We start from the raw sequence: 26,887 nt of genomic DNA, 5'->3' as shown, positions 1-26,887 counted from the left end.
TTTCCGAGTGTGTGTTAGGGTTTGTAACCACTCTATGATAATCAGAACATTTTTCATGAAAAAACAAACCATGCAAACACTTTCCTGATATTCTTACATTCAAAACTGTGTCCTTAATAGAACAGGTAAAGTATTTGAAAATGAAAATTAAAATGATAATTTTAGATACTGTCGAAAGGTTAGGTAATGTAAAAATGAGGAAAACACAGACTTTTTACAATCAAATGAACTGCTTAATAATTATGTCTTCATAGGCAGGTTGTTAGACTCTGAGCCTTGGTTTTTCTCATGTATAACTTGTATATGTGGTGTTTGTGGAGGAGTATTGGGAGCACAGATGTAACTACTTATATTGAGGAGGTTTTCAAAGGAAAATGAGAATATGTGGATAAAGCACCCAGTACCGGGAGTCTGGCATATACTGCATACTCAGTAAAGTGTGGTGCTGTTTTAAATTGATATTATTGGGGCCAGGTGCAGTGGCTCATGCCTGTAATCCCAGCACTTTGGGAGGCCGAGGCAGGTGGATCACCTGAGGTCAGGAGTACGAGACCAGCCTGACCAATATGGAGAAACCCCGTCTCTACTAAAAATACAAAAAAATTAGCCAGACTTGGTGGCACATGCCTGTAATCCCAGCTTCTAGGGAGGCTGAGACAGAATCGCTTGAACCTGGGAGGCGGAGGTTGCGGTGAGCCAAGATCTTGCCATTGCACTCCAGCCTGGGTGACAAGAGCGAAACTCCATCTCAAAAATAAATAAATAAATAAATTGATGTTATCACTGTTGTTTTATGAAAAATGTGCAGAATCTACATAATTTTTATATTTAGGATCAAAAACATGGAATTATAGTCTCTTAGGTTAACATTGGCAAAAACTATTACATGTGTTATAGAGTAGTATGATTTTATTACAATTAACAGTTATTAATCAGTACTAATTAAGGACCTAAAATTGGCCAGGGGGTAAGTTGGGTATAAGGTAAATACAATGTTGAATAAAAGAACATGTTTCCTCTCAGAGTTTATAATAAGACAGTTTCATAAATAATTATTTTAAAAAATAAAGACAGCCGCAGAGAATAAAAATATATTTTACAAATCAACAAGGAAAGAAATAATGCATATTATTTTCATGTAAAAAAGGAAACATGATGAAGTAAATACAGCTAGCAGCTGTAAGGCATTAAGAAGGCTGGGAAAACTTGCTTTTTCCACTATTCCTCTCTTTTCCCTCCTCTGCGGATAAATTTTACAGTGAGCTTCTTTATATAGCATGAGGTTAAATATTTGGCTAAAACATAAATATCTTTGAGAATGGGGCATATAAAAGCATTTTTCAATCAATTATGGTGTTGTTTAATGCATTTATCAGTCTTTCATAGAATACGAAAAAAGGAAAAGGGAAAAAAGTACAAACACGAGGGTCGTCTACAAGGGGTGGGAGATGTTCCCAGAAGAGAAAGATAATTTTGACCCACTTCACAGTTTGCCTTGGGCTTACTTTGACCAGGAGTGATTCAAGTATTTTTCAGTGAACAAAGAGTAGAATTCAGAAAAACTTAAGGATAGTTTCAGTAGAGAGTTGGGAGGCGACTATTGACATTTGGAAGAATTCCTTTTCCTTTCATTTATAAATTTACTTTGTCAGAAAGCAAACCAACTCATTTGAAGCCAGGATTGAGACATCTCTAGGGCTGTGGCTTTCAATTTTTTTAATCATGACCCACAGTAGGAAATGTATTTTACGGCAGGACATAGTGTACCAAACACATCACACGGGCGCACACACACAGAGATGCACAAACATACAAACACATACACACAACTAAACCAAAGTTTCACCAGATAGTACATAACCTACAAGCCACGCACTCTGATATTTTCTATCTATTCTACTTTAGTCTAATTTATTTTATGTTTTTAAAAAAATTCTGGTCACGACTCACTAAATTGATTTCACGGCCCAGTAATGAGGCATGACCTGCAATTCAGGAAACCTTGCTGCTCTAGAGGAGGTTTTATCAGCCATCCATTGGCGTTGCCTACCTGCTACAATTAAGGATAATAACTCCGGAAAAAGGTCTCTTCCTCCTGGCGTGGCCTATAAGACATCCTTGAAACCCACAGCCTGAGTCCCCACCCTATCTTTCTGTAAAGGTTGTAATTTTAAAATACCATTTGGGAAGATAAATGCTCTTTTTTATTCAATTTGATTTTAATTATTTTTGTAGAGACAGGGGTCTCACTCTGCTGCCCAGGCTAGTCTCAAACTCCTAGGCTCAAGCAATCCTCCTGCCTTGGCCTCCTGAAGTGCTGGGATTACAGACAGGAGCCATTGTGCCTGTTTTATTCATTAAATATCTGTCCTTTTCTTGGTAACTGCACAGCAAATTACCTATCAAGTGATATACTTATCGGACAGATTTTTTATACCTCTAAAACCCAAAGATGAAAACTCACATATTTGCTTCTAATTAGGCAATTTTGAAATGACCTCTTGCTCACTCTCTTTTTTTTTTTTTTTTTTTTTTTGAGACGGAGTCTTGCTTTGTCGCCCAGGTTGGAGTGCAGTGGTGCGATCTCGGCTCATTGCAAGCTCCGCCTCTTGGGTTCACGCCATTCTCCTGCCTCAGCCTCCTGAGTAGCTGGGACTACAGGTGCCCGCCACCACGCCGGCTAATTTTTTGTATTTTTAGTAGAGACGGTGTTTCACCGTGTTAGCCAGGATGGTCTTGGTCTCCTGACCTTGTGATCCGCCTGCCTCGGCCTCCCAAAGTGCTGGGATTATAGGCATGAGCCACCGCACCCGGCCTACCTCTTGCTCACTCTCTCAGGACAAATTACACTCTCTACCACATAGGAAAAAAAGAGAATTTCATTTGTTTACTAGTTAAGGGAACAGAAGGGCCAGGAAATTTGGTAGGTTGTTTTGTTTTTCTATACATCTACAAGGTGCAAAAAAAGGTATTCTGGTTTTCATTCAAAAGATTGGAATGAAAAAGAAGAAATTACAACTCCCCAACTCTCACAGAAACCGTGGAATTTCAGAGCTGGAAGATGAAAGGGAAAAGGGCTAGAGGACACATATAAGTGAGCTGCTTTGTTTTTTTAACACACTTGTAAAGGACAATTCTGGTCTTCATCCAAAATAATGGCTTGAGAAAGATGAAATTAATACTCTGAAACTTGTAGCTTTTGCGACAACAGATGTGCATCAAAAGATACTCATTGCCTAGAAATCACAAGGTTTTTCAGAGCTAGAAGACATCACTGAGATCATTTGACCCTACCTCTTTTTACATATGAAGAAACTGAGGCAGAAGGGAATGTAATCTGCCCAAGATTATCCAGCTACTGAATGGCAGAACTGGGACTGGTAGATTCAGGTTCAAAGAAGCAGTCCTCTTGTATGCATTCCCTCATCCCCCCCCAGCACACACACACACACACACACACACACACACACACACACACACACACACACACAAAGAGGCAGTGTAATCTTTGACTCCAAAGAAAACAGTCCTTTGCCAGTGAAGCTAAAGCAAATCTCTAGGTTATCAGAAGCCCATCACTACCATCCAATTACCAAATCACTAATAATCAGTTAGACAGATTTTCCCTGAGTCCAGATGACCCCCTGGGAGTGAATGAGTCACTTTAAAAAGCTACAATAATTCTTTCAGGCCACTGGGGTATCATTCAGTACAGTGGATTCAGCACTTCTGGGCCTTGAAAGAGTTTCTGAAGCATTCTCTAGTGCCCTACCCTCTGCGGATAGTTTACTCTCCGGGTGAATCTGGTTCAGTGACGGCATATGGGCTGTGCTCTGCAGTTAAAGCGACCAAAAAAGATTATATCCTGTGCTCTACTAGAAGCTAGGCATGTTCAGTATGGGTTTCTTGTTACGTATGCTTGTCGAGATAGCAGAAAAAGAATGCAGGGAGCTCACTTTGGCAGCATATACAATAAAATTGGAAAGATACAGAGATTAGCATGACCCCCTGCACAGAGATGACACACGCATTCATGAAACTGTCCATAAAAAAAGAGAACACAGGATTGTAACCGGGTGATAGGTGAGCCACTAATAAAATTTTCTGATCTTTAAACCAAATCTGTTAAGTGACGTATGCTCTTGACTGTTTCCTTGTGTTTTTAGAAATTAAGAGCTAATTCGAGACTTCTGTATTCTGCTGAAAGAGCTGTTCTTGTGAGTCAAGAAGATTGGCTTTTTTTTTTTCAGTTATTTTTTTTTTCACCTGTGTCTTGAATATCTCACAAACACAAGAGCAGTGAGAAAATAATTCCCACTTTGTTAAACAACTAATGAATCTGGAGGATCTATTTGATCTTCTAATGAGACCAGATGTCTTAAGAGAATTCTGGGAATGGATATATAAGAACTTCCCCTCGGTGAATGATTCTGATACATGTACGTATTAAAAAAAATCTAAATTAATCCTGACTGAAACTCCCAACTAGCATTTCTGTGGAAAATAGGTCTCAGAGACTCAGGGAGTTTGTGCCAAAGGAATTTAGCCATGCTGAAGTTGGTTTTTAAGTATAGCTTTATCTAAAGCGAGGGCACAAGGGGAGGAGCAAACCTTCTTTTTTCTCTAGCCAATTATGGAAGCTATCTGAGCAGCGTTATTTATTTATTTTTAACATTCTAGATCCTTTTTCCTAAATCACAGTTACCTTTCCCAATGCAGGCCTATAATCTTAGACTTTATTGAATCTGCCCCAATTTTAAGCTATATTCTTTAGTAAATTTACTTAGTCCTACTTTTTTTTTTTTTTTAAGACAAGGTCTCTCACTGTTGCCCAGGCTGGAGTGCAGTGGCATGATCATAGCTCACTGCAGCCTTGACCTTGTGGCCTCAAGCCATCTTCCCACTTTAGCTTCCCAAATAGCTGGGACTACAGGCGCATGCAACCCACGCTAGCTAATTTTTTATTTTTTGTGGAGATGGGATCTTGCGACGTTGCCCAGGCTGGTCTGGAACTCCTGGGTTCAAGCAGTCCTCCCACCTTGGCCTCCCAAAGTGCTGGAATTAAGGCATAACCCACTGTGCCTTTCAGCCCTACGTTGTTTTTTTTGTGACGGAGTTTCGCTCTTGTTGCCCAGGCTGGAGCGCAATGGTGCGATCTCAGCTCACTGCAACCTCTGCCTCCCAGGTTCAAGTGATTCTCCTGCCTCAGCCTCCCGAGTAGCTGGGATTATAGCGCCTGCCACCACGCCTGGCTTATTTTTGTATTTTTTAGTAGAGATGGGGTTTCTCCATGTTGGTCAGGCTGGTCTCAAACTCCTGACCTCAGGTGATCCACTAGCCTTGGCATCCCAAAGTTTACAGGCGTGAATCACTGTGCCCAGCCAGCCCTACTTTTCTATGGGAGAGAAAGAGAAACTGAGAGAGAGGATCCTGCTCGGTGTCTACCACATTTACTTGCCATATGGCTGTCCTTTGCCTTCTCCTGAGAGTTGGGGTCGGGAATCATGGGTCCAACACCAGCACTCCTCATTGCCATGTGATGTCACAGAGCAATAGCCACTTTACTTACCTTTGTTTTCACTTCTCTGGATGCAAAGTAGCTAATCTGGGAAGCACAAGGATGACACAAAGAAAATAAACATTAAAGTTTGTTTTCCAGTCAAATTTTTCAATGAAAATTTTCCAATCAAAATTTGATCTCAAGGCACATTAAGCCATCTATTGCCAGTTCTCATACTCATCACAAAGTTGCCAGAATGAAATAAATCGAACCTGCATAGTTTACAAGGAAATGATAAAACTGGTTTTTCTTCCGCTGAAGGTAGATATGAAACTGTTCTGTCTTTGTGAATTTGGAGAGAATGTTGGAATCAGCAGGTTTGATTCATGGGCTCTAAGGTCTCTTCAGGTGTTAAGCATCTGCTTTTATATCTTTTTCCAAGCAGACCTGAAACAGAAGGCTTTGGTGTGGCTGATAGTGTTGGATGAGAATTTATGTTATTTCAGCCTTTCTTGCTTATATACGTATATTGCATGTGTCTATTGTAGACTCAGAAAGCCATTATCTTTCTTCTTGCTTTCTTCTGAGCTTTCTTCTTGCTCACAATTCACTGAAAGAATCAGCTCTTCTCAGTCAATGCCTGTTTGTGCTATGGCCAACTCACTGTGGGGCAGTGGAACATGCCCACTTACTGTGGGGATGTGTATTGTTCTTCACTGGGATATCTTGAAAGTACACCAGTCACTTCAAAACTCCCATGCATTAGTTACGTCTACTAAGATAAAATTTACTCTTCCTAAAATTTACTGTTTTTAATGTACAAATAATAAAACAGCTCTTTCACACTTTAAAATTCTCTTGTGTCCCTTTGTAATAAACTCCTCTCCCCACCCCAGTCCCTGCCAATCCTGATCTGTTTTTGTCCTTAGATTTTTTTTTTGTTACTTTGAAAAAGAAGTAAATTTGCTTTATTCGTTGAGTATACGTTTACAAACTGTAAACTCAGTTTAAGCTCCCTGAAACTTATGGTTTCAGCATAGTTGAGCACTAATAGTTTCCATGGAAACATATCCTCCATGGGGCGCTGGGATATTTGGTAAGAGAGTAGTGATGATCATAACTTCACACTGGGTCTGCTTGTTCACATGTCTTATGAGTGTCCTGTTCGTATTAACCTGTATGTTATCTACTGGAACCGTGGGGAGAACATGAGAATAGCGAGGCACACCCAAGAAATCCATGTTTAACTAGCTTGGCCATCGTCAGGTGTCTGAATCTGAACAGTGAGAGTAGGACCACACTGCTACCGCATACCTGACTGCCTCATTCTGTGTCCCTCCAGTTCGATATAGTCTGGTTTTGCAAACTGAGGCTTAAGCCTCGGCAGCCAAGAGCAAGCCCTTGTTCCTGTTCTGATGAGGATGTACTGAATTATTTTGTATTCAGTTTCCTATGATGACCTTCTCTAATTACACAAAAGAAAACATAATGAATTTACATATCTTTGGGTCAATTTATGAAAAACCATTCTTTTCAGTAATACAAGTCCTTTAAGACCCGTTGGAAAATGGTACAGACGTGAGCATTTTCCTTGCTCTGCTCTAGGTCATATGGTAAAGGAGAAGAGAAGTAACTTTTCTTGGGTACCCACTAAGCACCTACTCTAGTGCTAGGTGCTTTCAGGCCATTTTCTAGTTTGATCTTTAGGACAGTCCAGTGATGAGAGTACAGTGTATGGTCATTTGGTCAGAGTGGGAGTAAAAGACCATCGCTCTCGTATAACATGTTCTCTGTAGAGGATACGTCCATCAGTCATAATGACTCATAGAGATGTCAAGTTAATTGATTAGTAAAAGTTTGCTAAATCAATTTCTTTTCTTTTCTTTCTTTTTTTTTTTTTTTTTTTTGAGACAGGGTCTCACTCTGTCGCCCAGTCTGGAGTGCAGTGGCACGATCTTGGCTCATGGCAACCTCCGCCTCCTGCATTCAAGTGATTCGCCTGCTTCAGCCTCCCGAGTAGCTGGGATTACAGGCACGCACCACAACACCCATCTAATTTTTGTATTTTTAGTAGAGATGGGGTTTCGCCATGTTGGCCAGGCTGGTCTCAAAACTCCTGACCTCAGGGTGATCTGCCTGCCTCGGCCTCCCAAAGTGCTGGGATTATGGGCATGAGCCACTGCGCCTGGCCATAATTGTACTTTTTTTTTCCTTTTTTCTTTTTTTGAGATGGAGTTTCACTCTTGTTGCCTGGGCTGGGGTGCAATGGCACAATCTCGGCTCACTGCAACCTCCACCTCCTGGGTTCCAGCAATTCTCCTGCCTCAGCCTCCCGAGTAGCTGGGATTACAGGCATGCACCACCATGCCTAGCTAATTTTCGTATTATTAGTAGAAACAAGGTTTCACCATGTCAGCCAGGCTGGTCTCAAACTCCTGACCTCAGATGATCCACCCGCCTTGGCCTCCCAAAGTGCTGGGATTACAGATGTGAGCCACCATGCTTAGCCAAATTGTACTTTCAGTAAAGTACTTTACTGTTTACAAAGAACTTCCATATACATTTTTTTGTTCCTGGTCTCTGTCTTTCATTTTGGGAGCATGGATGTAACTGGCCTTTCATCAATGGTTCAGTAGTGTTGTTTTTTAAAGCCTACAACAGAACCATCTCCTATGAATTGACTATCACCTGTCTAAATGCCCTGTTTACAGCATGTTGCACCTGCAAGAGCAGGATATTTAAAGTACTTTATAATTGATAATTGCCATTATCAATATGCTCACCTCTTTACCATATTCCAACAGGTCTTAAAGGACTTGTATTATTTTTTACCAAAGAGAGTGTTTTTTTCATAAGTTTACCCAAAGATACATACATTTGTTATGTTGGTTTTTTGTTTTTTTGTTTTTTGTTTTTGTTTTTGTTTTTGAGACAGAGTCGCACTCTGTTGCCCAGGCTGGAATGCAGTGTCGCGATCTCAGCTCACTGCAGCCTCCGCCTTCCGGGTTCAAGCGATTCTCCTGCGTCAACCTCCCGAGTAGCTGAGATCAGGCACACGCCACCACGCCCTGCTAATTTTTGTATTTTTAGTAGAGACGGGGTTTCACCATGTTGGCTAGGCTGGTCTCAAACTCTTTACCTCAGGTGATCCACCTGCCTCGGCCTCCCCGAGTGCTGGGGTTACAAGCATGAACCACCGCGCTGGGCTGGGTTTTGTTTTTTGTTTTTTTTTTTTTTATATTAGAGGAGGCCCAGACAGGTGCGGTGGCTCATGCCTGTGATCCCAGCACTTTAGGAGGCCGAGGTGGGAGGATCACCTGAGGTCAGGAGTTCGAGACCAGCCTGGCCAACATGGTGAAACCCCTTCTCTACAAAAATTATGAAAATTAGCCCGGCGTGCTGGCACTTGCCTATAATCCCAGCTACTTGGGAGGCTGAGGTAGGAGAATCACTTGGCCTCAGGAGGCGGAGGTTGCAGTAAGCCAAGATCGCACTACTGCACTCCAGCCTGGGCGGCAGAGTGAGACTTTGTCTTAAAAATAATAATAATAATAATTAGAGGAGACCATCGTAGGAAACTGAAGACAAAATAATTCAGTATGTCCCCATCAGAACAGGAACAGGGTCTTGTTGTTGGTTGCAGAGACTTCAGCCTCATTTTGCAAAACCAGGCTATATATAATTGGAGGGGCACAGAATGAGGCAGTCAGGTATGCATTAGCAGTGAGGTCCTCCCCAGCTTGTGAATACCTGGGTAGGCTTACCTTATCTCCCAACCTCCCAGTGCTCGGCACCGGTTCCTACTGAACAATCGGTAGAAGCAATTTTGTCAGCTTGTCTGCCTAGAAGTAGCCACATGCTTGTTTGCTGAGAATAATTAGGGTCCCTGCTTATGCCAGTACTTATGCTTTTCCAGAAGGCACACAGATTGCTCACAGATCTTATGGAAAGGCTGCCAGTGTTACTTCCTCAGTGTTGGGGAGGTAGAGCCCACTAAGCCTGAGCCCCCTGTTCCCTGTCTGCACACTGTCATACAAAGTCACAGAATGAGTTAAACACATACACACACACAGAAAACATGACTCATATGTGACATCCCTCAACACACTTTTGAAGGACTTTGCCCTCTGAACCTATATGGTAAAATAGATCTTTTTTATTTTCCAGGATAAATAAAGAATGATTTTGCTTTGACCTATTCTTCTACAGCTTGGGAAGTAGATCATACAAATCTTTGAGAGTTCAACATCCATTTGCAGAATGGCTCCATGGAAATTGGCCATTTAAACTACCCTTCACGTTAAAGACATTAAGCTCTAACCCAAGAAAACCACCCACAGCCAAGAACAACAAAAATGACATAAACCGCGTCACCTAACCCAGCAGTTAGGTATTTCTTGAATATCTGATACTTAAAACTTAACTCCCCTCTACACCTGTGTCCTCTCCATACTAGCATCAGGCAGCCAGTGGCATGGGTGCCCTGGCTGGCTTCATGGGGGACACTAACCTTGCACATCATTTTCTTTATCTTCTCCTCTCTCCTCCTTGTCCACTTTTCTTCTGTCCCAATTCGCTTTTTCTTTTCTTACTTCATTAACTCTTTTTCCTTTCCTCCTTATACCTCAGGAAGCACCCTTAGGCATTACCTTGTCCTCAGCTGCATCTTCATTTACCCTTCAGGTGAAATGTGGTTCAGCAAGGAAGGCAACTCGTTCCCTACAAGTCTGAGAATGGGTGGAGCAGGCAAGAGAAACGGTTAAATAGACCCCAGAGATGGGCTGCAGTTAATGATAATAGGATTTCTATCTGTCCTTCCACTGTACCAGGTGACTTCCACACAGTGGCATTTTCCAAGGGTGAGTGCAGAGGGAGTAGCTGCTCAGCTTGGATGGGTATGGGCAGGAGAGGTTACTGAGGCTGCAGGCTTAGCAAGGTGAGTATGCATGGATCCCACGAAGTCAATGCAAAAGCAATTTGAAAATCCCTGCTTTTCAAATATGTGTAAGGGTTTCTGTCCATGACAAGGCTGTTCTACTTCAGTCTTTTAACCATGTATCCACACAGTCCCACAGATGGTCACTAGTGTCTTCCTCACCTTTAACTTCCTACTTGGAAATAATTTTCACATGCTATATTCTTGACCTACCAGGACAAATTCTATGAATTCTTCAAGTATGTGTCCTGGGAAGGAATAGCCAAAAGCTTTGACAAGAATAACTAAGTCTGGGCTGGGTGCGATGACTCATGCCTGTAATCCCAACACTTTGGGAGGCCAAGGCAGGTGGATCACGAGGTCAGGAGTTCGAGACCATCCTGGCCAAGATGGTGAAACCCCATCTCTACTAAAAAAAAAAAAAATACAAAAATTAGCCTGGCATGGCGGCGGGCACCTGTAATCCCAGCTACTCGGGAGGCTGAGGCAGGATAATTGGTTGAACCCAGGAGGCGAAGGTTGCGGTGAGCCAAGATTGCGCCACTGTGCTCTAGCCTGGCCAACAGAGCAAAACTCCGTCTCAAAAAAAAAAAAAAAAAGTTAAGTCTGAAGTACCCAGGACTTGTTGAAATGCTGCCTGATCATTTCTCTCAGAAAACTAACAGAAAACCACATTATTTTGAATTTGGAAATGTCAATGTCACTCAGAGTGCACAACATTCGGGATTAACTCTTTTTTTTTTTTTTGGAGACAGAGTTTTGCTCTTGTTGCCCAGGCTGGAGTGTAATGGCGTGATCTTGGCTCACTGCAACCTCTGCCTCCCGGGTTCAAGCGATTCTCCTGCTTCAGCCTCCAAAGTAGTTGGAATTACAGGCGTATACCACCATGCCTGGCTAATTTTGTATTTTTAGTAGAGACAAGATTTCTCCATATTGGTCAGGCTGGTCTTGAACTCCCGACCTCAGGTGATCCGCCCACCTCCGCCTCCCAAAGTGCTGGGATTCCAGGCGTGAGCCACTGCGTCCGACCCAGGATTAACTTTACAACCAAACTTGATCCAACTTCTAATTCTGTAAGAATACCATTTCTTCACATGACAGATTGAATAATTGGCCAATAGGTCTAAAGTCTGTCCTTTATTGTGCAATAAGAGCCTCGCAAAGATGGAATGCAACCTGAGATCTTAAGGTCCTGGTCTCTGTCTTTCATTTTTGGGAGCACAGATGTAACTGGCCTTTCATCAATGGTTTAGTAGTGTTCGTTATTAAATTCTATAACAGAACCACCTCCAATGAATTGACTGTCACATGTCTAAATGCCCTGTTTATAGCATGTTTTACCTGAGAGAGCAGGATAATTACTTCATTTAAATTAAAAACATATTTTTATGGGAATGACCCATGGTAGACACTGGATACATGTTGAATTGATGTGCTCAAGACATAAAGGACGGATACAGATTTCTCAATGGTAAAGGCAATATGTAGACATCTTTGCTTTACTTTTAAGCAACATTCCATAGATATTGTCAATAACCTGAAAATTCCCAGAATAATGTTTTAAATGACTTCTTAATTAGTGTTCCTTATTTTCGTACAGGCACACTCATATTCATTTGCTAAAAACAATTATCTGCATGCACAAGTTCGGGGTCCCAAATAATTCTCCCTGGCAGATTTTGTGTGTGTGTGTGTGTGTGTGTGTGTGTGTGTGTGTGTGTGTGTGTGTGTGTGTGTGTGTGTGTGTGTCTGTGTCTGTATCACAGTGTTTTGAGTGCATATCCTGTTTTCACACACATTCTCTGAAATGTTGGCTCATTCTAAGGGCTGTTGTTTCATTTTGATCACTGTATCCTGTGGACTCTGAAACTGCTACAAATGCTTCTTTACCACACATCTTATCAGCACAGTTGTGTGCCCTTTTGATCTAAAGTTGTGATGAATAAGAGGCTTTACTTGTTGCCTAATTTTTAAAAAACTTACTAAATATTACATTTCCCCTTATAAAATAGTGATATAGGTTAGTGTTTGTGCAGAAGTGTTGGCAACAGAATTCTTCAAAAGTTTTCCATTGGGTGATGAAAAGCTGTTATATTATTTTGACTAGCTAATCAAACGTAATTGGGGAGCTTGAAGTGCCTTAGATTTTCCTTGTACAGTTATCAAAGCAGGAAATGTAACTCGCGGAGCTGATGAAAGGCATCTCTCATGGTATTCTTTCAATTATAGATCTTACAGAACAAATGAAAGAAAAGCTCTACTGCTAAAAACTCAGAGGCTTGAAATGCCCCTTAATGTTAGCTAGTTAACACATTATTATGTACTTTAATTGATTCTTGCTCCAGCTTTGGAGAAAAAAATTATGGATCTGTTTGGCACGTAAATTAAGGTGGGGGGAAGACACCTGAGTGCAATAACAGCAATATTGCTATTAACACTTGGTTCAAGTAACATCAGATACCTGCAGTGTAAACAATGGCCCTGGTTCACTTTGGCGTGTTTTTTTTTTTTTTTTTTTTGAGATGGAGTCTCGTTCTGTCACCCAGGCTGGAGTGCAGTGTCGCAATCTCGGCTCACTGCAACCGCTGCCTCCCAGGTTCAATCAATTCTCCTGCCTCACCCTCCTGAGTAGCTGGGATTACAGGTGCATGCCACCACACCCAGCTAATTTTTGTTTTTTTTAGTGGAGACAGTGTTTCACCATGTTGGTCAGGCTGGTCTCGAGCTCCTGACCTCATGATCCACCTCCCTCGGCCTCGCAAAGTGCTGGGATTACAGATGTGAGCCACCGCACCCGGCCTAATTTTTGTACTTTTAGTAGAGACGGGGTTTCACCATGTTGGTCAGGCTGGTCTCGAACTCCTGACCTCGTGATCCACCCACCTTGGCCTCCCAAAGTGCTGTAATTACAGGTGTGAGCCACCCCGCCCGGCCCAAAAGCATTACTATGTTGCACTCATCTGTTGGTATTCCTGCTGATGAGTGTTATTGAAGGAGTTTTATTTGACCATTGAGAATTGCTTTTATGATTTTTTCAATGAAGTGTTATAATCTAGTAAACATAACTTCATTTCAGTCATATTTGGAAGGGTCCAACTGAGATTTTTAGCTTTTGAAAGGATCAAACCGCATTACACCTGCATTTTACTGGGGTGTAGTATTTTTCTTTATTGTTGAATCACACTCTTAAAGCTGCCCCTAAAACATTTCAGCCATAAATGGGTAGTCCTGACCTAGGATCAGGCCAAATTCAAATTTTATTCACATATTCATTTATTCACTCACACATTCATCAAACATTTATCAAGTTTGTACTGTGTGTCAATCCCTATGCTAAATTGCTGGAGACATGACAGAAGCAAGTGCTGTAATCCCAGCACTTTGGGAGGCTGAGGCAGGAGGATCACCTGAGTTCAGGAGTTCAAGACCAGCCTGGCCAACATGGCAAAACCCCGTCTCTACTAAAAATACAAAAAGTAGCTGGGTATGGTGGCTTATGCCTGTAATCCCAGCAACTCAGGAGTCTGAGGCAGGAGAATTGCTTGAACCTGGGAGGTGGAGGTTACAGTGAGCCAAGATCGCACCATCGCGCTCCAGCCTGGGCGACAGAGCGAGACTCCATCTCAAAAAAAAAAAAAAAAAAAAAAAAAAAAAAAAGAAGACGAGAGCTGTCTTCACTTTACAAGTCTTCACAGCAGTTTTCTCAATTAAAGTAGAACCCCTCCTGACATTGATGCGGCACTAAACACAATGGCAAACTCTGACCCTGAAATCTTCTGCAAGTACTTGGTTATGACAGCACACTAATAACCCCAGCTCTGTATACACCAATGTTTAAGATAATGTTTGAACTGGAAAGGACAACTTAATTCCCATAGATAACAAGGTGGGAGTAAGGGGAGGGTTCAGGGCGGCATCACTAGGAGAGAACAGCTCGTATAAAAATACAGAGACATTGGCATAGCACTTCTTGGAAACTTCAAGTAATTCCTATGGCTGGAAAGACAAGGATAGGGAAGGGGCAAGGGGTAAAGCTGGACAGGTGAGCAGGTCATTTATACATATGGTTCTAATATGGATTTTATTCAAAGCAAAGGAGAGCCACTAGAAAAACTTAAGCATAGGGGGCCAGAAGGATTGAAAATGTACCAGGGACATATGCCCACCACATAATGTCATGATTTCGGTCCTGGTATAGGATTTTCCTTAATCACTAGCATTTAGCTTAAAGTGCATTTAAATATTGTTTTGTTTTTAATTTACTATCTAAACTTGTACTAAAGGAGTTGGTATCTTTTATGTGCTTCGTTATTTTTGTTATTGTCTCCAACAGACCTTTTTCCTCTAGGTAAATTTTGGTTATTGATGACATGTATGTATTTGAGGTCCTGGTCCTTGTTTCATATTTAATTTAAACAAATGTAATGTTTTAAAAATTATTTATTTATTTATTGTAGATATGGGGCCTAGCTATGTTGCCCAGGCTGGTCTCAAACTCCTAGGCTCAAGCAATTCTTCTGCCTCAGCCTCCCGAAGTGTTGGGGTTACAGGCTTGATCCACCAAGCCCAGCCTTCAGATTTCTTCAGTATAACATTCTTTTTGACCGGAAAGTTTTCTTTTTCTTTTTTAATTTTAATTTTTTTATTGTTTTGAGACAGAGTCTCACTCTGTCACACAGGCTGGAATGCAGTGGTGTGATCTTGGCTCACTGCAAACTCTGCCTGGGTTCAAGCGATTCTCTAGCCTCAGCTTCCTGAGAAGCTGGCACTACAGGTGTGCACCACCACATGCAGTTAACTTTTGTATTTTTAGGAGAGACAGGGTTTCACCATGTTAGCCAGGCTGGTCTCTAACTCCTGACCTCAGGTGATCCACCACCTCGGCCTCCCAAAATGTTGGGATTACAGGCGTGAGCCACCATGCCCAGCCAAGTTTTTCTTTTTAACCTTGAACTGATTTATTGCTGATTATTTCATAGTTATTATTTTAGTGACACCAAATCATCCTTCCAGTATATGCACACATCGAGGGGGCAATCTAGCCCAGTGTGCCTAAAGTGATTCCACACTAGCTTTTTAAAATTACATATTCCCAAATTCTACCCCAGACCTGATGAATTGCTCATCCATTCATATATTTATTAATTCAACATACATTAATTAAGTATCCAGTATGTGTCAAGCCCTGTTCTAGAAGTGGGAAGAAACAAGTGAGGAGGGAGGGAGCACTTAGAGGGGTTCAGAGAAGACCAATGTGAAGAGCTGACATTTCAGCTGAAATCCAAATAACAAGAAAGAAAACAGCCTTGATAAATCTGGACACACAGCACTACCGGCACAGGAACAGCATATGCAAAAATCCTGAGGTAGAAGCTAGCTTAATATTTTCAAGAAAATAAAGGAAGGTCACTACCTAAAAATCAATGATTGTGGGGGAAATAGGGCTCTTGAAAATGTCAAACAGTTTGACAAGGTCCAGCTCCTGGAGGGCTTGGATTTTATTGTTTGGAATAGGAAGCCATAGGAGGATTTTAAGCAATGGAGTGATTTCATCGAATTCTCAGTAGAAAAACTATTGCACTGGCTGCAGATGGGAAAAAAGTTGAAGGGAAGCAAGAGAGTATACAAGAGGTCCATCACCCCAGGGGAGAGATGGAGAGATGGTGGCTTAGATCAGGGCAGGAGAATGGAGATGGGGGAGAAGTTGATGGACCCAGGATATATGTTGAGGTAAAGCTGATAGAATTTGCCAAAAAGACTTTGAGAGAAGATGAGGCACGCAGGACTCAGGTTTTTGGCTTAAGCCTTTGGGAGCCATTTGTGGAGAAGGGGAACCAGACCATCTAGGGGAAAATCCTGCACATGTTCTAAAACTTCCCTAAACAGATAGATCCAGGTGCCAGAGCCAGTTTTCAGATGTCATCTTTGGGAATTATTCATTTATTCTAATCCTTATTTTTATTCAAGAAGGCACAGCTAGACCACTCCACACAGATATAAATTCAAGCTCTTCCCAAAGATTTCTCAGGGGTGGGGATCCTCTATACGTTCCCTGCCATCTATTTAATTAATTATCTTTTTTTTTTTTTTTTTTTGAGAGGGAGTCTCACTCTGTCACCCAGGCTGGAGTGCAATGGCACGATCTCGGCTCACAGCAACCTCTGCCTCCTGGGGTCAAGTGATCCTCCTGCCCCAGCCTCCTGAGTAGCAGGAATTACAGGCGCCCACTACCATGCCCAGCTAATTTTTGTATTTTTAGTAGAGACAGGGTTTCACCATGTTGGTCAGGCTGGTCTCGAACTTCTGACCTCCAGTGATCTGCCCGCCTCGGCCTCGGGATTACAGGCGTGAGCCACCATGCCTGGCCCCTGTTTGGCAGTAGTCAAGACATTCTTTTATGTACAACTTAAATCCTTCCTTCTGCATCATGTGTCATTCCCTGTGGACCTGTAAATAGAGATGGAACACGTGGCTACCCCTTGCTTCATCATAACCCTTTACATGATGACTTGCTGAATTGCAGCTATGTGAAAACCTAAAAAATTTAGACATTAGGGAATCTAAATTTATTTCAGTAATTAAGACAGAGGGGTATAACTAAGACTGATCACCTATCTATGCAGCCATAAAAAAGAACGAGATCATGTCTTTTGCAGGAACATGGGTGGGGCTGGAGGCCATTATCCTTAGCAAATGAATGCAGGAACAGGAAACCAAATACCGCATATTCTTACTTATAAGTGGGAGCTGGCTGAGCGCGGTGGCTCACGCCTGTAATCCCAGCACTTTGGGAGGCCAAGGTGGGGAGATCACTTGAGGTCGGGAGTTCGAGACCAGCCTAACCAACGTGGAGAAACCCCGTCTCTACTAAAAATACAAAATTAGCCTGGCGGGGTGGTGGGTGCCTGTAATCCCAGCTACTCACGAGGCTGAGGCAGGACAATTGCTTGAACCTGGGAGGTGGAGGTTGCTGTGAGCCGTGATTGTGCCATTGCATTCCAGCCTGGGCAACAAGAGTGAAACTCTGTCTCAAAAAAAAAAGTGGGAGCTAAATGATGAGAACTCATGAACACAAGGGAACAACAGACACGAGTCTGCTTGGGGCTGGAGGGTGGGAGGAGGGAGACAGCAGAAAAGATAACTACGGGGTGCTGGACTTAATACCTGGGTGATGAAATAATCTGTACAACAGACCCCCATGACAAGAGTTCACCTAGGTAACAAACCTTCACATGTACCCTCGAACCTAAAATAAATGTTTAAAAACACACAAAAAAGACTAAGCGCCTATGCAGACACCAGTGAGCAAATTCAGTTGGCTACGTATGCAGAGAAATAATGGCTGAGAACATTTAGTGCTTCCTCCCTTGAAGTTCCTGATTCTGAGGTTGGCTCTGAGCTCAGGAAACTTTGCACTCCTTGTATTTAAAGTGTGAAATATTACCTTTAAAGGTATTTTTCTCCTTCAGTATGAAACCTATAGATGAATTTCATCCGATGTTAGCATCAGTGCCTTGGCATAGACCCAATTTGTTTTCCTCTGTTGTCCTTTTTATGAGGGTAAACTTGCTAGTTTTTTAAAATATTTTTTGTACGCTTTATCTTCAATTCTTTAATGATCTTTGTTGCTTTTTAAAGAACTCTTTCAACTTTCTTTTCTATAGTAGCACAAGAATCCAAGCTATAGTCTTTCCAAGGCTTCTCTCCTCCTGGGGCAGAGCAGTGTCAGGGTTTGGATTAGAAAACAAATCCAGGGATTTATCTACAAAATTACAGATGAGCATAAATATGTCATACATATCAGAATCAATAACCCTGCTAATAGCAATGAGTGTTTCATCTATTATAATTCTTCAGTCTCCCAATATTCCAACAGGACTTAGTTTCCCACTACTTCGAAACTTACTTAATTTACTTCTAGTCATTTGAAAAAAAAAATTGATAATATTTTGTCTGATATCTTTGAAGTTGAAAAGGCTTCTTGCCAGTTTACTTATTAGCCCAAGTCAGTGGTCCCTTGCAGCAGAGATTAATCCCAGCTTTGCGGACCCTAAATTTTATACAATTTAGGAAGCGCTCAGTGAAAAAGACCACAAAAATCTCTTTCTTTTGCACATTTTACAAAAACATTAGACCTGGAGCATACACATTGCTTGAGTCCCTCAAAAAGCCATGGAATTTTCTGTGCAAGTAAAGGCTGCTGAAGCTGAAGCTCATTAGTTTCAGGTAAATCTGCTTCCGATTTGCAGTTCTGCTAAGGTATTTCTTGTGTAGAATATCATTTGGGCTAGGAGGAGGTAGAAATAAAGATAGAAATCTACACAGATGATGATATTTTAAAATTTGATAAAATATGATTTAAGTCTATACTACCCAAACTGACTGAAAATAAATATTAACCCCAGACATCTGTAGTGAGTTTTTCTTTCTAAAAATAATTTCTCATTGACCCAGGGACTATCAAGAAAGTCATGCCTGGAGACTAAAGAAGTAATTTTTCTCTGAGCTAAGTTCAGCATTTATAGCCTCATTAGACACTCTGTGGTTATTCAGTCTTAAGCATTCCACCTTCTCCTAAGCTCACCTAGACTAGCTGATACCAGGCATAGTCCCATTAGTTCAATTTCACTCTCCTTACTCTAAGAAATTTTTAATATGTATATCAAACAAATTTAAATGGAAAATGCTGTAAGTTCTCTTTTAGTTCTGATGAAGGATTTATAAACAATTCATATTCTTTTTTTTTTAATTTTGAGATGGAGTTTTGCTCTTGTCACCCAGGCTGGAGTGCAATGGCATGATCTCAGCTCACTGCAACCTCCTCCTCCTGAGTTCAAGCAATTCTCCTGCCTCCGCCTCCTGAGTAACACGGATTATAGGCATGCACCACCACGCTTGGCTAATTTTTGTATTTTTAGTAGAGACGGAGTTTCACCATATTGGTCAGGCCAGTCTCAAACCTCAAATGATCCACCCACCTCAGCCTTCCAAAGTGCTGGGATTACAGGCGTGAGCCACCACACTTGGCCAAAAAATTCATATTCTACAATAGCAATATAGTATTGCATATAGATACAAGTTTTACTATTATTTAATTAGGAAACTGTGGGGTTTCCTATGGTAAGATTATAAAGTATGTCATAAAGGTTTTGGAGGTCCTCATACTGCAGAAATTTAATTTTTCTATTCGTAAAAGGAATCACATTAAAAACTACTAAATTATCTTACATTTCCTATTTGATTTTATTTACCCAGTCTTGCCCTTCATGCCAAAGTAAAAAGATTAGAATTATTAAGTGACTAATTAAGAGGAACACTGGAAAACATAATCTCTAATTATGTCTCAATATTACACATGTGTCCATGAATAGTTATCTCTAAGATGAACTCTATTTGGCTTTAAAATAGGATGTTAGAGATATTTTTATGAAAAGTTTGCTCTCCAGAGTTGTAAGTTCAACATAAATTTGGAAGGCTAAGGGAAAGTTTTTTTTTTTTTTAAGTCATCTTTATTCACTTCTAATTTTGCCCAAAAAATAAAGTGACATTCTTAAGTACTTTTCATTTGTGAGGTAGTTTGACTGATATAAATTGTACAGGGTAGTAGTTTTGTACACAGTTGGTTTTAGGTAATTTTTCCCAGGCATCTACTTTCCTGTTCATAATAAGCTGTCAGTATATGTTAGTTAAATGAATGGATGGCAGAGCCCCTTTGTGCATTTGCTGTGGGCTTCGGCTTTCTCGGTCTTTTGGTTTGAGGAATAGTTAAGGCACACAGAGAAGATAGCCTAGCAAATCTTATAAGCCAGTCATATTTGGGAGTGTCTGAGGATTTTTATTTTTAAATCATCTACAAGTCAAGAATATATACTTTAAATGAAATGATCAGCCAGGTGCTGTGGCTCACACCTGTAATCCCAGCACTTTGGGATGCCGACTTAGGAGGATCACTTGAGCCTAAGACAAGGAGCATAGTGACCCTGTCTCTACAAAAAATTTAAAAATTAGCCAGGTATAGTTGCATGCATCTGAGGTTTTAGTTACTTGGGAGGCTGAGGCAGGATGATCGCTTGAGCTGAGGAGGTCCAGGCTACGGTAAGCCGAGATTGCACCACTGCACTCCAGCCTAGGTGACAGAGTGAGACTCTGTCTCAAAAAAAAAAAAAAAAAAAAAAAAATCACTCACTGTTCCTGCATAATAACGTTTAATCAAAAATCTGTTCCAACCCCCCAGCCCCATCCCCCCCACCAAATATATACACAAACCTGATTTAGAGCTGGTTTAAGTGGCTGGCTTTTGCTCTGTGTCAATGTGCCACGCCTGTGTATGTACCTGAGCAGTTAGGATGCATAGCAGAGTTTCAGTTTATATGTGCAGGCTCTCAGGTTAAAGGGAGAATTCTGGAAGAATCTGCAGGGAATACTAGAAACGTGTTGGCAATACTTTATAAGAGAGAGTAAAAATGAATTTATCTTTTGAAATGGGAGCAAAGCTACCTATTTTTCCAGGTATATACATCCTTTTACAAGACGTTCTTTTTAGAGCAATTGACTTCTTTGGTTTGAAATTATTTACCCAGATGGCTGCCTAACGAGAATTTGAGATTAGGTCAAATCATTTGTAGGACTATTTTGATTAATGTTCTTTGATTTCTAAATCAAATGTACCAGACCAAACACTTTCAAAGAGAGGAATTAATATCCACAAAATATTATTTCATATGCTTTTGCTCTAGGTTTTTCCACAGCTTTCAGCCCTGTCTCATTTCGCCTTAGGAGGTAGAGAAAAATAACTAACACATCAATAATTAGTTTAGACCTGAAAACACTCTGCTGCACAGCTGTAATGTTTCACAATGGTTTCTGAGCTAAGAGGTGTTTATGTAGCATCAACTTTATCGAAACAAAACCCTAGGTAAAAACACATTGAAATGGCACTTAAAACAACAACAGTGCCCCAAATCTGTTGTTTCATTACACTTGAGTATAAGGCAAATCTAGAAGTTAAATTGTCCCATATTGAGAATAACTGAATAAATGTTTACATAATTGCTCCCACTTTTGCTGAATCTTTTGGTTTGATCAGGTTTAGAGCAGAGGAGTAAAAAATACATTTATTAAAAGAGAGCTTTTGAGATCGAATGCTCTAATTAACTGCTAATTACTTCTCTAACTAGGCTATTTTAGATTAAAACCCTAATTGTCTCAATTCTAGTGGATTTTGAGGTTGTGATGAAGAGCAGAGCCGATATTCGGTGGGTCTACAGGATCCAGCACTGCCTGTGTTACTCAGTATTTCTCTGCTCAGAGACAGAACCAATTATAATATTTAGCAGATTTTTTTATTGGAAAGTCTTAAAAATTGATCAGTTTTAAAATAGACGCACACAAACTACCTTGAGCTTTACTTTCTGATGAAAACAATCTATACTATGTGATAAAGAACAGATAGATATGGAATGCTGGTTCAAGCTGACAAAATATGCACTTTTGTTGTCTTAGATCTAGTGAGGAAATTGATTCATGTTTGGTATGACTCTTCACAAGGAATTGCTTACAAAGGGGTAGGGCCTAACTCATTTATATAAATCGAGGTAAAGGAATACCAGGAGTAAATCTAGGAAAATTAATTTTTCTGTTTTTGGGTGATTCTAATACTGGGAAACCCTATTGGTTTCAAAGGGAACTTCTAGGTGGGATCATTTTTAGAGAACTTGTATTCCAGCAAGCAATTTTTTATGGAGCAGAGGAAACATTTTTAATTATTATATATTCTAACCATATTATATAGCAATCAGATAAATTTAAAGTTATAGTCTGTTGATTAATAAATTCATGGTGGGTTGGCTATAATAGCAATTTTGCTTCAGTATCTAAGACAAAATTTGAATGATTTGAGAATGCATGATTTACCTCATAATGTGACACCCTGTTAATCAAAACACCTGAAGGCCAAATAATTAGATCTTGTATAAAACTTGGAAAGAAAACACCGTTGTATACCCCTACCCACCATTGAAATCTGTTTTTAGTTACTAAGGAAGTGGGAGTAAAATATTTGAGTGAGCCTATATATAGGCTCTCATGTATTAAAAGAAAAGCTATTTACAACTGATTTGTTGCTAAATAAAATCTTGGATGAACACTTTTAATTACTAAAAAGGTAAGGTTACAATAAACACAGGAAATATAAATGAATAAAGTGTGCACGGAGTCATGCTGCTTTCAGGACTATAAATAGCACCTCCATCTCTGCTACTATTATTAGCAAGTATGAACAAAAGAAGATGTCCAGAAATAGAAAGGGGAAGAGCATCTCCATGAGCCTTGTATTCCGTGGCATAGGAAATGTTTCTAGCAAGCCCGTGAATTTAGAGGGTTAATTGATTTTTAGAAAGGACATTTCCATGCTGTCAATTTGCCAAGGAAATTCTTTTACCAGCATGTTTGTAAAATTGGCAGGCTGATGTTTCCTCTAGGTGACACAAGATGTGATGAAGAATTTTATCTTTACTTCCTTACGAAAATCAGTGTTGATTGCTTGCCTTTTTGTTAACTTATTTGGTTACTATTAGTTTGCATCTACAGAGGATCAGTTAACATAGTTAAAACTGGAAGAACTAGTGCATCGTGAACAGCCCGGAACCAAAAGTCAGGTTTCAGTTTCACCTGAGCCACTAATGTGCTCTATGACTTTGGTCAAAGCGTTTACATATATATATATATATTCCCCTTTCTATATATATATATATATATATTCCCCTTTCTATATATATATATATATATATATATATATGCACACATACTGCTGTCCCTTGATATCTGTGGGGGATTGGTTCCAGGACCTTCCACAGATATTAACATCTGAGAATGTTCAAGTCTCTGGTATAAAAATGGCATAGTATTTACATATAACCTCCCATGTACTTTAAATCATCTTAAAATTATAATACCTAAGAGAGTATAAGTAGTTGTTATACTGTATTGTTTAGGGAATAATGACAAAAAAGTCTGTACATGTTTAGTACAGACACAATTTTTTTTCCCCAAATACTTTTGATCCATGGTTGAATCCACGGATGTAGAAGATACAGAATCACAGATACGTAGGCCCCACTGAAACACACACACCACACACACACATATGCACACACATCTTCTCTGAGCCACAGTTTCTTGATTAATATAGCGAACATATATGGAGTGCCTCAATATGCCAGGCACTTTGCTAAGCAGCAGGGATACGAAGTCGGTTAAGATACCCAGTCCTTGCTTACTAGCCTCGCACTGCTGGGAGACAGACTTTTGAACCTGTAATTAGAATGGGCAATGGGTGTGTAACAGAGATGATAGCTGTTATAAGAACACAGGGCAGAGCTTTTCTGTCTGTGGAGGGGGCACCAGGGAAAACTTTGCAGAGATGGTGCCATTTGAATCAACTCAATCTTAAAGAATTCCTCTTGAATTTTTCTTCAAGACTGATTTGGATGAAAATGGCTATACTTGGTCCTCGTGAGGAATCAGTGACATAATAAAAGTATGCTAAAAAGCATAAAAAAAAATAGTCTATTAGTAATGAAATGATTCATGGGCATGAATATTACAAATCTAGTTCTAATTTTTGATTGCCTGTTTATTAATGTTTTTTTGATAACGAATTATGAGTGCAGTTATTTGAGAACTGATTGTAAGACTGTAGTTAAAAGTGGGAGAGGCCAGGCACAATGGCTCACACCTGAAATCCTAGCACTTTGGGAGGCTGAGGTGGGAGGATTCAAGACCAACATAGCAAGACCGTGTCTTTAATCTAAAAGAAAAGAAAAAAAAAAAAGAAAAAAAACAGAGAAAGAAAGAAGAAAAAGGGCTGGGTGCGGTGGGTCATGTCTGTAATCCCAGCGCTTTGGGAGGCCGAGGCGGGCAGATCACAAGGTCAGGAGATCGAGACCATCCTGGCTAACACGGTGAAACTCCGTCTCTACTAAAAATGCAAAAAATTAGCCAGGTGTGGTGGCGGGTGCCTGTAGTCCCAGCTACTCAGGAGGCTGAGGCAGGAGAATGGCGTGAACCCGGGAGGTGGAGCTTGCAGTGAGCTGAGATCACACCACTGCACTCCAGTCTGGGCGACAGGGCAAGACTCCATCTCAAAAAAAGAAAAAAAAAAGAAAGAAAGAAAGAAAAGAAAAAAAACATGAGAGAAACACAAATCTCAAACACTTTAATTTTTTTTAAAATCACTATGGACTGGAATTAAAAAAAAAAACTTCTCCAAATATGGATATATTTTCCCATAAGTAGTCATGATAGACTGAATGATTATTTTTTAAATAGTTACATTTTTAGGGGTTTACACGTGAAATTATGAAGATATGGAATTTAGTAATAATTCTTTTTAAAGACATGTACTACTTATTTATAAACTATATGTGTATTCTGGTGAAAGATCGTTCTCTAGGAAAAAGAAGTCTTAGAATTATTTCTCTCCAGTAGGAATTTATTATTGTCCTATCTTCAGCCAGACAGCTCTGTGGTAATTTCATTTGGTGATCTCTTTAACAAATATTTTTTTGAGTGCCTATTTTGTGTGATGCCAAGCGAAGTAAACAGTGTTTTATATAATATGTTCCAATATATATTTTTTAGAATGAACCATTTACCAAGTATACATAAGTCAGACATTGACTGCATATCCCACTGAACATTTCCATTAATATAAGTGGAAAAAGGAAAGCCGCTTTGCAAAAAAAGGCTTTTTTGCTTCAGCAATATGCAAATTAATTTGAAGCATGCCAGTAGTTTTAATATAGGTTGATTCAGAATTACCATTGTGAATAACATTCACTTCTATTACTGCTTTTGTTAAAACTAAGCGCCAAAAAAGGAAGCCTCTTTGCTTCAGCAATATGCAAATTAATTTGGAGCATGCAAATAGTTGCAGCATGCAAGTAGTTTAGAATTAGACTTTCATTAAAACTAAGTGCCACACAGAGAAGAGGTGTAAAACAGAGTAGTAATCTGTTGCGTGCACTTGAAGGGTTCTTGAAAGACGTGCATAAACCATTTACCGTTGTAGCACAAGTTGAGCAGCAAAGGCTAAAGTCGCACATCTGTGTCTTGTCGCCACCTCTCCACTTATCCACTCATACTGGCTTTTCTCCCAGCAGCTCTTTGCCCTCCTCCTTTTAACACTGTGGGCTGAGGTGAGGATGTTCTAGTCAAGAGTCTTTACGAGCCTTATATTGCCAGGCTTTCAGAAAATGTGAAGCATGGTAGTTTGAATTTAGAAAAAATAAAAGTGTATATAAAAGCTCTTCTGTTTTCTTTTCTTTTCTTTTTTTTTTTTTTGTTAAGAAACAATAGTGTTTATTTATCATGTTTTGCTTAGAATTCCTTTGGTATTCTGTTCTCTCGATTTTAACAAGAAGCTAAACTCAATAACATCTTTTAAAAACAAAACAATTTTCGGTTGAGGGTGGGTGAGGAAGTTATATGAAGATTGAGTGGGAACCTCAACCCAAGGACATAATAGACAAGAAACAGTTTTTTTCCTCCCCTTTCTTCAGAAGTAGTCTTCCGCATGGTTTAATGTGCTAACATAACCCCGGTTCCAATATTTCAAAAGATACAGAACTTCCCAGCATGATGATAAAGTTTTCCTGTGTTCCAATAATAAAACCTCAACGTACCAGTGATTTCCAGTTCCTTTGTGGCTCAGCAACTTGTGAAGACCAACTAAGTCCTAAGTACCCAGCCTGCAGTATCAGTGTGGGAGTCGGAAACAGATGTTCACGGGACAATGCCATTTGTTGTCACTGTCGATACTATGTGGCAACTTTCCCAAATGAAATTGTTTGTGGATGGAAAAGAATGTAAGCAGTGATTCATGCCCAGGAATTTTTTTTTTTTTTTTTGTCTGCAGGCTAACCGTATCTTATTTGTTTTAAATCGCAGAGCATTAGTGGATTAAAAATTTTAGGTTAACTTAGTATTATAGTATCTTTTTCATTTTTTGTCCTGTACTTCTAAAAGGAGTGACTAATTTAGGTAGCTTACTGAGAATAGTAAATACCTTACTTGATTTGAGAATTCAAAAGCAGCTGACATCTTTTCAGATTTAGTGTTTTTACTGTTGAGTAGGTACAGAGTTGCCATTTAAATGAACAGCATGACTTGCTTAGCATTTTTGTTAACAATTTGGAGGTTTGGAGAATTCAAAATAAACATTAAGTAGAAACATATTTTTTGGTAATAGGTGGCATTGCATGATCTTGGTTTGAGATTTTCATAAATATTACAAAGGAACATCCACTAACTCACTGTTAGAGATAATGGATTAATTTGTATAAATTAAATATTAATTATAGAGAAGTTTAAAATGTACTTAAAATGAATTTGATACAACAAAGCTACTTAAAAGTTACGTAGACCATGTCATGTGACGTGTATACAAACTA

The 26,887-nt window shown here is 39.9% G+C and overlaps 1 protein-coding gene and 1 non-coding gene across 5 annotated transcripts in view; both read left to right on the top strand.

Moving 5' to 3' along the window:
* Positions 1 to 26,887, top strand: part of NR5A2 (nuclear receptor subfamily 5 group A member 2) — a 149,688-nt gene that overhangs the window by 22,539 nt on the left and 100,262 nt on the right. The gene's annotated exons all lie outside the window — the stretch shown is intronic.
* On the top strand, positions 3,949 to 4,053 carry LOC115932250 (U6 spliceosomal RNA). Its single transcript, XR_010133015.1, has one exon. It is a non-coding gene; the product is annotated as a U6 spliceosomal RNA (small nuclear RNA).

This window comes from Gorilla gorilla, chromosome 1, assembly GCF_029281585.2.
Source record: "Gorilla gorilla gorilla isolate KB3781 chromosome 1, NHGRI_mGorGor1-v2.1_pri, whole genome shotgun sequence".
Classification (NCBI taxonomy): Eukaryota; Metazoa; Chordata; class Mammalia; order Primates; family Hominidae; genus Gorilla; species Gorilla gorilla.
This window is presented reverse-complemented; position numbering and strand designations above follow the sequence as displayed.